This window comes from Bufo bufo, chromosome 5 (genome assembly GCF_905171765.1).
Source record: "Bufo bufo chromosome 5, aBufBuf1.1, whole genome shotgun sequence".
Classification (NCBI taxonomy): domain Eukaryota; kingdom Metazoa; phylum Chordata; class Amphibia; order Anura; family Bufonidae; genus Bufo; species Bufo bufo.
In genome coordinates this window covers 410,943,920-410,957,288 of record NC_053393.1, presented here as the reverse complement: position 1 = coordinate 410,957,288, position 13,369 = coordinate 410,943,920, and positions in this window count along the sequence as shown.

Genomic DNA, 13,369 nt, shown 5'->3' with positions numbered 1-13,369 from the left:
CCAAATCTTATGAAGATCATTTTAAACATCTGGCCGAAGTTTTTCAAGTTCTCATTAAGCATGGACTAAAAGTCAAACCATCCAAGTGTCATCTACTGAAGCCAGAAGTTAAAGGGGTTATCCGAGTTAACTTAATTTCTCTCTTTGGCTTTATTTCTTCTATACATTAGTTTTCCTAAATCACTTGCAGTACCTATCTTGTGCCGTTTCTCTGCTACACTAAACAGTCATGTGACCGCCCACGTCATCAGCTGTGATGTTCCGTTTACATGGAGCTCTCTGCTTGTCGGAGTGACTAAGCCATGTAAACGGAACGTCATCAGCCTTGGCCACGCCCCCACCTCTCTGGATTACAGTCCGTGCGGCTGTGAGTTGATCGCGCATGCGCGATCCTCACTTGTGCCGCGGCTACCTCAAAGTTCCTCCCTGCGGCTAATAGGTGATCGCATATGCGCGATCATCAGGCCAGGCAAAACCAGCAATAGCTTGGGGCCCCGAACTGGTTGGGGCCCCGAGCTGGCCAAGCAGAGTAACAGTCAGAAGATCCAATGGTATAAAATATTCTAACCCCCAGGCGTTCCAATGGTGACGGGGACGCTTGCCTGGTTAGAATATACCATCGGATCTGAGTTTTTCGAGCTCAGTGAGATCGTAAAAAACTCAAATCCGATGGTATATTCTAACTCCCAAGCGTTCCCATGGTGAGAGGGACGCTTGCCTGGGGGTTAGAATATACAGGGCGCTGTAGTGAGCTCTTTACTTGCATTATTACAGGATATCTCTTAGCTCTGTACTCCGGTAATAGCAGAGCAGGCAGTTCGGGGGGCGGCGCTCACTCACTGTCACTGACGTCACGCGCCTGCTCCTCCCACTAGGAGGAGCAGGCGCGTGACGTCAGTGAATGAACGCTGCCTGCACTGCCTGCTGTTGTTACCGGAGCTCAGCCAAAGTAAGAGTCAGAGACTCTGAGATTTCAAAATAATAAGAAAATACCTCTGCATTGAGAAATGAAGTGACTGATTAGTACTGCTGCTGTGAGCGTCGGGGAGGGGGATCTGTGGATGGCACTGTAGGGGGATCTGTGGTCTGTGGATGGCAGGCAGTGCCATCCACAGATCCCCCTACAGTGCCATCCACAGATCCCCCAAAAACAGTGCCATCCGCAGATCTCCCCCATAAACAGTGCCATCCACTGATCCCCCCTAAACATTGCCATCCACAGATCCCCCCTCCCCTAAACAGTGCCATGATCATCATGATGGCACTGTTTAGGGGGGATCTGTGGATGGCACTGTTTAGGGGAGGGGGGATCTGTGGATGGCACTGTTTAGGGGAGGGGGGATCTGTGGATGGCACTGTTTAGGGGGGAGATCTGTGTGGATGGCACTGTTTAGGGGAGGGGGGATCTGTGGATGGCACTGTAGGGGGATCTGTGGATGGCACTGCAGGGTGAGGAGAAGGTCAGATCAACCCCTCCCACAAATATTCATGAGGGAGAGATGAGTCATTGTTGTTACTGCTGCATGTAAACACAGCAATAACAGAACCTAGAAAAGGTGTAAAGATCGTTTTTTTTTCTTCAAAAAATTAAGCTTGACTAATGTATATGTATATCCTGATTAATTTGGTTAGGTTTTATTTTTTTTCCCATAACTCGGATAACCCCTTTAAATACTTAGGGCATATCGTCAGCTCTGAAGGTGTTAAACCGGATCCAGAAAAGATAGCCACAGTCCGAAATTGGCCTACTCCTACTACGATGAAAGAAGTGAGAAGTTTCCTCAGTTTCGCAGGATATTACAGACGTTTCATTCCTTAATTTGCCCAAATTGCAGAGCCAATATTGGAACTTTTGAGAGGGCATCCTAAAAGATATCAGAAATCTCTAATACCAGTTGAATGGAACACTGAAAGAGAAATTGTCTTCCAGCTTCTGAAAAAGAAGTTAACAGAACCACCAATCTTAGGTTATCCGGATTACCAACAGCCATTTCATCTTTACACAGATGCAAGTAAGAAAGGCCTGGGAGCTGTTTTGTCGCAAGTACAAGAAGGTAAAGAAAGAGTCATTTCCTACGCTAGTAGATCTCTTAGGCTACTTTCACACTTGCGCTTGATCGGATCCGTTCTGAACGGATCCGATCATATTAATGCAGACGGAGGCTCCGTTCAGTACGGATCCGTCTGCATTAATAACTTAGAAAAATTTCTAAGTGCGAAAGTAGCCTGAGCGGATCCGTTCAGACTTTCAATGTAAAGTCAATGGGGGACGGATCCGCTTGAAGATTGAGCCATATGGTGTCATCTTCAAGCGGATCCGTTCCCATTGACTTACATTGTAAGTCTGGACGGATCCGCACGCCTCCGCACGGCCAGGCGGACACCCGAACGCTGCAAGCAGCGTTCAACTGTCCGCCTGGCCGTGCGGAGGCGAGCGGAGCGGAGGCTGAACGCCGCCAGACTGATGCAGTCTGAGCGGATCCGCATCCATTCAGACTGCATCAGGGCTGGACGGAAGCGTTCTGCTCCGCTCGTGAGCCCCTTCAAACGGAGCTCACGAGCGGACAGCAGAACGCTAGTGTGAAAGTAGCCTTAGAGGTGCTGAAAGGAACGACCAAAACTACAGTTCCTTCATATTGGAATTTCTCGCACTCGTGTGGGCTGTTACAGAAAAATTTAAAGATTACCTTGCCGCAACACCCTTCGTGGCTTTCACAGATAACAACCCACTAGCACATCTTAACACCGCCAAGTTAGGAGCGTTGGAACAAAGATGGGCCTCACGCCTTGCTAACTACAATTTCACTGTGAAATACAGAACAGGAAAAGCAAATGAAAATGCGGATGCATTATCCCGTCTGCCGACCAAAGAAGACCCTACTTCACAAGAGGATGTTTGGGAAGAGGTAGAGATGCCATACTTCTACAAAAACCTTGCCCACCAAGACATCATCACTGTCAGAGGGAAAAAGGTCCTTAACCTCCAACAACAAGTGGATCCAAAATCCCATGTAGACAAAGAAAGACGGATCAAGCTACAAAATGAAAGCAGAGTGTTAGGTGAATTGCAAGATTTCTTCACCAGTGGAAGAACACCCGAAAGAATCCGCAGGAAGAATGCTGATTTAGAGTTGTCAAAACTATGGAGACACAGAAAACACCTCTTTCTACAGAAGGGCCTACTATTAAGAAGAACTTTAGACCCAATTACATGGGATCGTCTATATCAAATCCTAATACCACGCCGAGATGCAAGAATAATTATTGAGATGTACCATGATCAATCAGGACACTTTGGCGTGCAGAAAAAAGAAGCCACCATCCGTAGAAGATTCTATTGGATTGGGATGAGAGGAGACATTGAAAAATGGTGTCGAGAATGTTCTACCTGTGCTGTTGGAAGAAATGAGAAACATGACCAAAAAGCACCTTTACATTCCATTGTGAGCAGAACACCACTAGAAATAGTAGCAATTGACCATGTGAAGTTGGAACCAAGTCGCTCAGGTTACAAATATCCTATGACCATCATTGACCATTACACTAAATTTGCTGTAGCCGTGCCTGTCAAAGACTTGACCGCAAAAACAACTTTCTGGAAACATTTCTTGTTGCCATATGGATGCCCAGAGAGAATCCTCACAGATCAGGGATCTGCCTTTGAATCACAACTCTTTAAAGAACTGTGTACCTTTCACAACTGTCAGACTTTGCACCCAACTAACCACACGGTTGTTAGCAACTGAGCAGTTCAAGCTCCAATGCTCTCCTTTGCCCTGCGCAGGATTGGGCAGATCAAGGCTTACAATAACACACTGCTAGGCGGAGGATTTCGCCTAACAGTGTGTTTGGTGACGTCACTATCTCTAATGGGCAGGCTTTAGCGCTGTTCTAGCCATTTTACAGGCTAGGGCAGGGCTACAGTCAGCCCAATAGTGCTGGTGATGCCTCACTGATGGGCGCAGGCCTCCGCCTGGCAGAGCAATGGACATCCCAGTACATCACGAATCTCCATAAACTGCTTCTGCCCTGCGAGATTCAGCTCATCTTAGTGTGGTAGTTTGGTTCAAAATATAGGTATGTCCGGTTTCAGCTCAAGCATTATTTCTCATAACAAGGCAGATTGTGTGATGTTGTCAAACAACAAAAACACAATTGTGCCTTGCAATATTGGGGAATAGCATATGGCTGGGATATGCCACCTTTGACTATAGGTGCATACCCCAGCACATGTAGATGCACCTATACTGAGAATATGAAAGTGCTGGTGAGCACACTATGCAGGCACATTATCAAAAATTAGCCGAGCGCTGGATAGGCCACTTCCATTGGGCCTATAAAAGTGAATGGTAGCATTGGCAGATCACGTGTGGCTATGTCACCGATATACAGGGAGTGCAGAATTATTAGGCAAGTTGTATTTTTGAGGATTAATTTTATTATTGAACAACAACCATGTTCTCAATGAACCCAAAAAACTCATTAATATCAAAGCTGAATATTTTTGGAAGTAGTTTTTAGTTTGTTTTTAGTTTTAACTATTTTAGGGGGATATCTGTGTGTGCAGGTGACTATTGCTGTGCATAATTATTAGGCAACTTAACAAAAAACAAATATATACCCATTTCAATTATTTATTTTTACCAGTGAAACCAATATAACATCTCAACATTCACAAATATACATTTCTGACATTCAAAAACAAAACAAAAACAAATCAGTGACCAATATAGCCACCTTTCTTTGCAAGGACACTCAAAAGCCTGCCATCCATGGATTCTGTCAGTGTTTTGATCTGTTCACCATCAACATTGCGTGCAGCAGCAACCACAGCCTCCCAGACACTGTTCAGAGAGGTGTACTGTTTTCCCTCCTTGTAAATCTCACATTTGATGATGGACCACAGGTTCTCAATGGGGTTCAGATCAGGTGAACAAGGAGGCCATGTCATTAGATTTTATTCTTTTATACCCTTTCTTGCCAGCCACGCTGTGGAGTACTTGGACGCGTGTGATGGAGCATTGTCCTGCATGAAAATCATGTTTTTCTTGAAGGATGCAGACTTCTTCCTGTACCACTGCTTGAAGAAGGTGTCTTCCAGAAACTGTCAGTAGGACTGGGAGTTGAGCTTGACTCCATCCTCAACCCGAAAAGGCCCCACAAGCTCATCTTTGATGATACCAGCCCAAACCAGTACTCCACCTCCACCTTGCTGGCGTCTGAGTCGGACTGGAGCTCTCTGCCCTTTACCAATCCAGCCACGGGCCCATCCATCTGGCCAATCAAGACTCACTCTCATTTCATCAGTCCATAAAACCTTAGAAAAATCAGTCTTGAGATATTTCTTGGCCCAGTCTTGACGTTTCAGCTTGTGTGTCTTGTTCAGTGTTGGTCGTCTTTCAGCCTTTCTTACCTTGGCCATGTCTCTGAGTATTGCACACCTTGTGCTTTTGGGCACTCCAGTGATGTTGCAGCTCTGAAATATGGCCAAACTGGTGGCAAGTGGCATCTTGGCAGCTGCACGCTTGACTTTTCTCAGTTCATGGGCAGTTATTTTGCGCCTTGGTTTTTCCACACGCTTCTTGCGACCCTGTTGACTATTTTGAATGAAACGCTTGATTGTTCGATGATCACGCTTCAGAAGCTTTGCAATTTTAAGAGTGCTGCATCCCTCTGCAAGATATCTCACTATTTTTGACTTTTCTGAGCCTGTCAAGTCCTTCTTTTGACCCATTTTGCCAAAGGAAAGGAAGTTGCCTAATATTTATGCACACCTAATATAGGGTGTTCATGTCATTAGACCACACCCCTTCTCATTACAGAGATGCACATCACCTAATATGCTTAATTGGTAGTAGGCTTTCGAGCCTATACAGCTTGGAGTAAGACAACATGCATAAAGAGGATGATGTGGTCAAAATACTCATTTGCCTAATAATTCTGCACGCAGTGTAGGTGTTAGTCTCAGCGTTGGGACCCGGACCTATAAGGAGGGAATATCCTAGCAATATGCACCCTATGTCGGAGACACCCCCCTTTTATATGTGTGGCTACTACCCTTCACATTTATTTTACAAAAGCTAATGCTACCCAAGAGGATCTTCACCATGTAAATGTTCACAAAAGTGATGTTGGAACGTGAACTATGCCATGCGTAATGAAAACGTCATGGGTGGCATTAGCTTGTGTGCAAAAAAATTTAATATATCAGCAGTGTAGCAGAACCATTTTTGGGGCTGAGTAAAAAAAGAAGAATACAAAAGGTGTTTAAAAAGAATAATCTTTATTTAACATAAGAGAGAACAGTTTAAACAATTAAACAACATCATCCTGCCAACTCACTCTGCCCGCTTCAGAAACAAAGTAATTGGCGAAACTGTCCCTCATTTGGGCGACGGCAAGGGTTGACTGATATGACAAATGTTGCAGCCTTGGTGAGTGTGCAATCAACCTCTTGCGGGTCCAGGCGCAGTGGTTCCTCTGATAAAAGATAGTTATTTAAAACTACACAAGCCTTGACTATATTGTCTATGGTTTCCACCTTAAGATTAATGGCTTTGGTGAGAATACGCCATTTGGCAACTAAAATGCCAAAGGCGCATTCCACCAGTCGTCTATCTCGTGTCAGTCTGTAGTTAAACACGCTCTTCGTAGTGTTCAAGTCATGGCCAGAGTATGGCTTGATGAGGTTCTCGCACATTTGGAACGCCTCGTCCCCTACTACCCCAAATGGCATTGGAGGTCCATCAGTACCTGGCAAAGGTCTCAGAAGTGGCAATCCAAAGTCCTTTGAATACAGGAGGCGTCCAATTGCTGAGATTTTGAAAGCCATCGAGTCATTTGTCCGCCCATAAGCTCCAATGTCAACAGCGACAAACCGGTAATCAGCATCCGCAATGGCCATCAAGATAATTGAGAAATATTTTTTGTAGTTGAAGAATTCAGAGGTTTTACAATCCTTATATGTTTGCCATCCACAGCTCCGACACAATTAGGGAATTGGCAGATTTCCAGGAACTTGTCTGCAATTTGAAGCCACTGTTCTGTAGTTGGATGTAGTATGCAGGGCTTTTTTTCTCAGAGAAAAGGTGGTGGAACTCAGCCCCCCTCCCCTGGCCACGCCCCTACCCACCCCTAGGACCGCCCCCTAAAACCGCCCCTTTAGAGAACATGAAAAGAAGAAGGAAAAGAGGAGGAAGTTTATTCAGACACTAAAGGATCTAGAGAGAAAAAAAAAAAAAATCCCCTTGTGTCTGACAGTAGGCGCCGACAGTGGTGGTGACTGAAGTCTAAGTAGTGCAAGGGTGGCAGCCAAAAAATGTCCAAGTAGGGCACTCAATGTAGATTTTGAAAAAAACAAAAATAAGGGTGGGGAGGAGGTATAGGAGAGGTGCCAAAACCGAGCAAAAATGCACTAAAAGTTTTTTATCATGGTGCTAGAGTGCTAGCATATTATGCATATAGGTCAAAAGCTTCTATATATAAAAAACATTAGATAGCCACTTGCTCCTGATGAAGGGGAAACATTGATCCCCGAAACGCGTTGAGCCACTTATCTGCTAATAAAGGTGAATTGATCAGAAGCACACCGCCTTGCTGCCATCATTCACTAAGACTCTACACACGATCCTGGCCAGGGGGGAATCGTCACAGGTGTTTTATGCTTATCCTGCTGACGACCCCCCAGTGAAGTAAGTGCCTCATTGGATGTTTATTCATCCATTTTATTCCTTTCTTTTAACCTTGGTTTTTAACCTCCACCTTAAACCCTCTGTGCTCACCACAGAAGGGACCTCATTTATTTCTACTATTTTATTTCAATTATAAAATTTATCTAATTTTTTTTTTTTAACAATTATTATTATTATTTTACTTTATGTTTTTTATATATAGAAGCTTTTGACCTATATGCATAATATGCTAGCACTCTAGCACCATGATAAAAAACTTTTAGTGCATTTTTGCTCGGTTTTGGCGCCTCTCCTATACCTCCTCCCCACCCCTATTTTTGTTTTTTCAAAACCTTTAGAGAACAGGGATGCAAGTAAAATTTGGGGGGACTATAAAAGTCCAGCCCAGCAAAGAAACCCCCCAGATGGGGATGGCACTGTTAATGGGGGATCTGGGAATGGCACTGTTAATGGGGGATCTGGGGATGGCATCCGCAGATCCCCCATCCTATAACAGTGCCATCCACAGACCCCCCCATTCTATAACAGTGCAATCCACAGACCCCCCCCACCCCATAACAGTGCCATCCACAGACCCCCCTTAACAGTGCCATCCACAGACCCCCCCACCCCATAACAGTGCCATCCACAGACCCCCCACCCCATAACAGTGCCATCCACAGACCCCCCTTTAACAGTGCCATCCACAGACCCCCCCACCCCATAACAGTGCCATCCACAGACCCCCCTTAACAGTGCCATCCACAGACCCCCCCACCCCATAACAGTGCCATCCACAGACACCCCCCCACCCCATAACAGTGCCATCCACAGACCCCCCCTTAACAGTGCCATCCACAGCCCCCCCACCCCATAACAGTGCCATCCACAGACCCCCCCACCCCATAACAGTGCCATCCACAGACCCCCCCACCCCTTAACAGTGCCATCCACAGACCCCCCCCACCCCATAACAGTGCCATCCACAGACCCCCCCCACCCCATAACAGTGCCATCCACAGACCCCCCCCCCCTTAACAGTGCCATCCACAGCCCCCCCACCCCATAACAGTGCCATTTACAGACCCCCCCACCCCATAACAGTGCCATCCACAGACCCCCCCCCCCTTAACAGTGCCATCCACAGGACCCCCCCCCCCCATAACACTGCCATCCACAGACCCCCCACATTGCTGCTCCAGCACAGTTATAAAATGTGTAAAATGAATAATGATTCTATTCATGAGGCCCCCTCTGTAGTAGAACATTCAATATATCCATCCTACTCACAGGGCTGTTATCGTAATCCAGGCCGGCCGGGCAGACGAGCGGCAGCGTCACTGACTGACGTCACGTGCCTGCGCCGCCTGCTTCATTCATAAAGTAGGCCGGGAAGGCACGTGACGTCAGTCAGTGACGCTGCCGCTCGTCTGCCCGGCCGGCCTGGATTACGATAACAGCCCTGTGAGTAGGATGGATATATTGAATGTTCTACTACAGAGGGGGCCTCATGAATAGAATCATTATTAATTTTACACATTCTATAACTGTACTGGAGCTGGGGGCCGGAGCACAGTGAACGCATCGGCCCCCAGCTCCTCCTCCCAGTCCCTCCCCGCTGATACATCGCAGCCTGCGATGCTGGAGCATGGCAGGCTGCGATGTCAAAAGGTGGCGGAACGCCATTCCGGTGCGTTCCGCCAGAAAAAAAGCCCTGGTAGTATGTAATCCTTGTGCAATACCTGCCACAAGGCACGACAAGTATTAAGGACTATACCAGAGATCGTCGAAATTCCCATCCGATATTGGTAATGCAGTGATGACAGACTTTTTCCCGTAGCAAGAAACCTGTGAAAAAATGAAAAAATAGAAGAAAAACAAAAACAAAAAACACCTCTGGTCATTCGTTTGGAAGTTATCGGGTGGACCCAATACCGGCGTATTCTTCTTTCCTGGGCACGTCTTCTCCATCTCACTTTCAGGATTAGTAACCTCAATCGCAGACGTAAGTGTGCAGGCAACATGGTCCTAAAGCACAAAGAGCCTGAATGGAGGTGTCCCTGCTTAAATACACTGTAAAAGTGGGTGGACACTTTGAGACACGCCTCCTCCTTAAAAAACGGATCTGCTAAACGGAAACAAAAACGAAGCAAATGTAACGAACGGATCCGCTTTACAGACGGATCTGTTTGGACGGATTCGTTAGAATGTGGTCCGTTCGCATCCGTTTTGCCATTTCTGAGACAGATCCCTTTCGAACTAATCCGTGAAACGCGAGTATGAAAGTAGCCTTAGGGTATATTGACACGACTGTGTATTTATTTCCGCATCTGAACTGCATTTTTCTGGATTGGATGCAGACCCATTCATTCCTATGGGACCGCAAAATATGCGGACAGCAATTAGTATGCTGTCGGCATCTGTGGTTCCGCATTTTCTGAAGCATGTCCTATCCTTGACCGCAAAAATCGGTCCGCTGCCCCATTCAATGGATCCGCAAAATTTGCGGAAGATATACATACAGAATAGTTCCGTATGTCTTCCGTTTTTTTGAGGATCCGTTTCAGCAAAATTAAAGACCCTGCCCTCTGAACAGGTGCAAAATATTCAGACACTGTTAGGCTACTTTCACACTAGCGTTCGGGGCTCCGTTTGAAGGGGCTCACAAGCGGCCCCGAACGCATCCGTACTGCCCTAATGCATTCTGAGTGGATGTGGATCCGCTCAGAATGCATCAGTCTGGCAGCGTTCAGCCTCCGCTCCGCTCAGCAAGCGGACACCTGAACGCTGCTTGCAGCGTTCGGGTGTCCGCCTGGCCGTGCGGAGGCAAGCGGATCCGTCCAGATTGACAATGTAAGTCAATGGGGACGGATCCGTTTGAAGATGACACTATATGGCTCAATTTTCAAACGGATCCGTCCCCCATTGACTTTCAATGTAAAGTCTGGACGGATCCGTCTGAAGCTACTTTCACACTTAGAATTTTTTCTACAATATAATGCAGACGGATCCGTTCTGAACAGATCCCAAGTCTGCATTATATGAGCAGATCCGTCTGGGCAGACCCCAGACGGATCCGCTCTGAACGCAAGTGTGAAAGTAGCCTAAATTGCACCAACAATGAGGACATCATTTTCAGTAGCTCCAATCTGATTATGGCATATGTGGACGTAGAGTGTCTGATCGGCCTAATTCAAGACCGCCCTGAATTGTGGGACACACGTAGTGACCTCTACCAGGACCGTATTGGATCGGTCAAGGATCAGTCATGGGAAGAGGTCACACGTGAAATCCTCGGAAGAGAGTGGGATACCTCCAAAAGCAAGAATTGGCCATCACTTGGTAAGGCCTTATGCACACGGCCGTTGTTTGGGTCTGCATCCGAGCCGCCGTTTTAGCGGCTCGGAAGCGGACCCATTCACTTTAATGGGGCCGCAAAAGATGCGGACAGCACTCCGTTTGCTGTCCGCATCCGTTGCTCCGTTCCGCGGCCCCGCTAAAAAAATATAACATGTCCTATTCTTGTCCGCGCTTTGGGTACAAGAATAGGCATTTATATTGAAGGCTGTCCGTGCCGTTCCGCAAATCGCGGAACACGCACGGACACCATCTGCGTTTTGCGGATCCGCGATTTGTGGACCGCAAAACACACTACGGTCGTGTGCATGAGGCCTAAGTGTCAGAGGAAACTTTATCATTTAAAAATCAACATATTCCACTTTGCAAAATGTGATAGCAATGTGAAATATGAATATGTGTGCCCAGCCATGCAAGTTTTCTAGCATTCCCTGTTTGCAAATCCTAGGGCAGTGTTCTATTCTTATCGACGTCTGGATTTGAACCTTTTAGAAGAGACATGGGACTACCAAAGTGTCAGAGGAAACTTTTGCATTTTGTACTAATTTCTATATCTGTTGGCTATGTGAAAATTATTGTTTTCCATACTGAATGATGCAAATGTGTTTTACATTTTTTTCTTTAGTTGCATTGAAAATGGTTAAAATAAGATAGAATTCTTGTCGTGACTAGTGTTGATCGAGCATGCTCGGCCGAACACCATTTTGAATTGAGCATCGCGATGTTTGGACGAACACAGCGTGCGCTTGAGAGCAATGCTCGAGTCAGAGTATTTTATTCTAATTTAGCCTCTATTTCTGCAAAGTTTCTGAAATAGAGGCTAAATTAAATTTATATATTTTATATTTTTTTAGTAATTGTAAAAAATTTATGGCACAAAATAAATGTGTAATTACAAAAAATAATATATATATATATATATAAATATATATATATATATATATATATATATATATATATACACATACTGGAGAAAAATTGCGGCACTAGCTAAATGAGAAAATTGTGTGTGCACATTCTCAAGGAAAAATACTTCTTACCCCAATAATAGTCCAGAAAATGAACGGCACTCCTTTGGATGGTAAAAAAATAACTCCTTTATTCACCAGTGCGGTGAATAAAGGAGTTATTTTTTTACCATCCAATGGAGTGCCGTTCATTTTCTGGAATATATATATATATAAAATCATACTTCTGATATATATGAATGCATAATATGTGGGAAACTACTACTGATGATTTTAGCCATAATATATTTACATATATTATAATATATTATATATTCTAAATATATAATAATATATGTTAATATATTAGTAAATATATTATGGCTTAAAACTTATATATATATATATATATATATACAGTACAGACCAAAAGTTTGGACACACCTTCTCATTCAAAGAGTTTTCTTTATTTTCATGACTAGGAAAATTGTAGATTCACACTGAAGGCATCAAAACTATGAATTAACACATGTGGAATTATATACATAACAAACAAGTGTGAAACAACTGAAAATATGTCATATTCTAGGTTCTTCAAAGTAGCCACCTTTTGCTTTGATTACTGCTTTGCACACTCTTGGCATTCTCTTGATGAGCTTCAAGAGGTAGTCCCCTGAAATGGTTTTCACTTTACAGGTGTGCCCTGTCAGGTTTAATAAGTGGGATTTCTTGCCTTATAAATGGGGTTGGGACCATCAGTTGCGTTGAGGAGAAGTCAGGTGGATACACAGCTGATAGTCCTACTGAATAGACTGTTAGAATTTGTATTATGGCAAGAAAAAAGCAGCTAAGTAAAGAAAAACGAGTGGCCATCATTACTTTAAGAAATGAAGGTCAGTCAGTCAGCCAAAAAATTGGGAAAACTTTGAAAGTAAGGGCTATTTGACCATGAAGGAGAGTGATGGGGTGCTGCGCCAGATGACCAGGCCTCCACAGTCACCGGACCTGAACCCAATCGAGATGGTTTGGGGTGAGCTAGACCGCAGAGTGAAGGCAAAAGGGCCAACAAGTGCTAAGCATCTCTGGGAACTCCTTCAAGACTGTTGGAAGACCATTTCAGGGGACTACCTCTTGAAGCTCATCAAGAGAATGCCAAGAGTGTGCCAAGCAGTAATCAAAGCAAAAGGTGGCTACTTTGAAGAACCTAGAATATGACATATTTTCAGTTGTTTCACACTTGTTTGTTATGTATATAATTCCACATGTGTTAATTCATAGTCTTGATGCCTTCATAGTCACGAAAATAAAGAAAACTCTTTGAATGAGAAGGTGTGTCCAAACTTTTGGTCTGTACTGTATATATATATATATATATATATATATTACACATGTTTA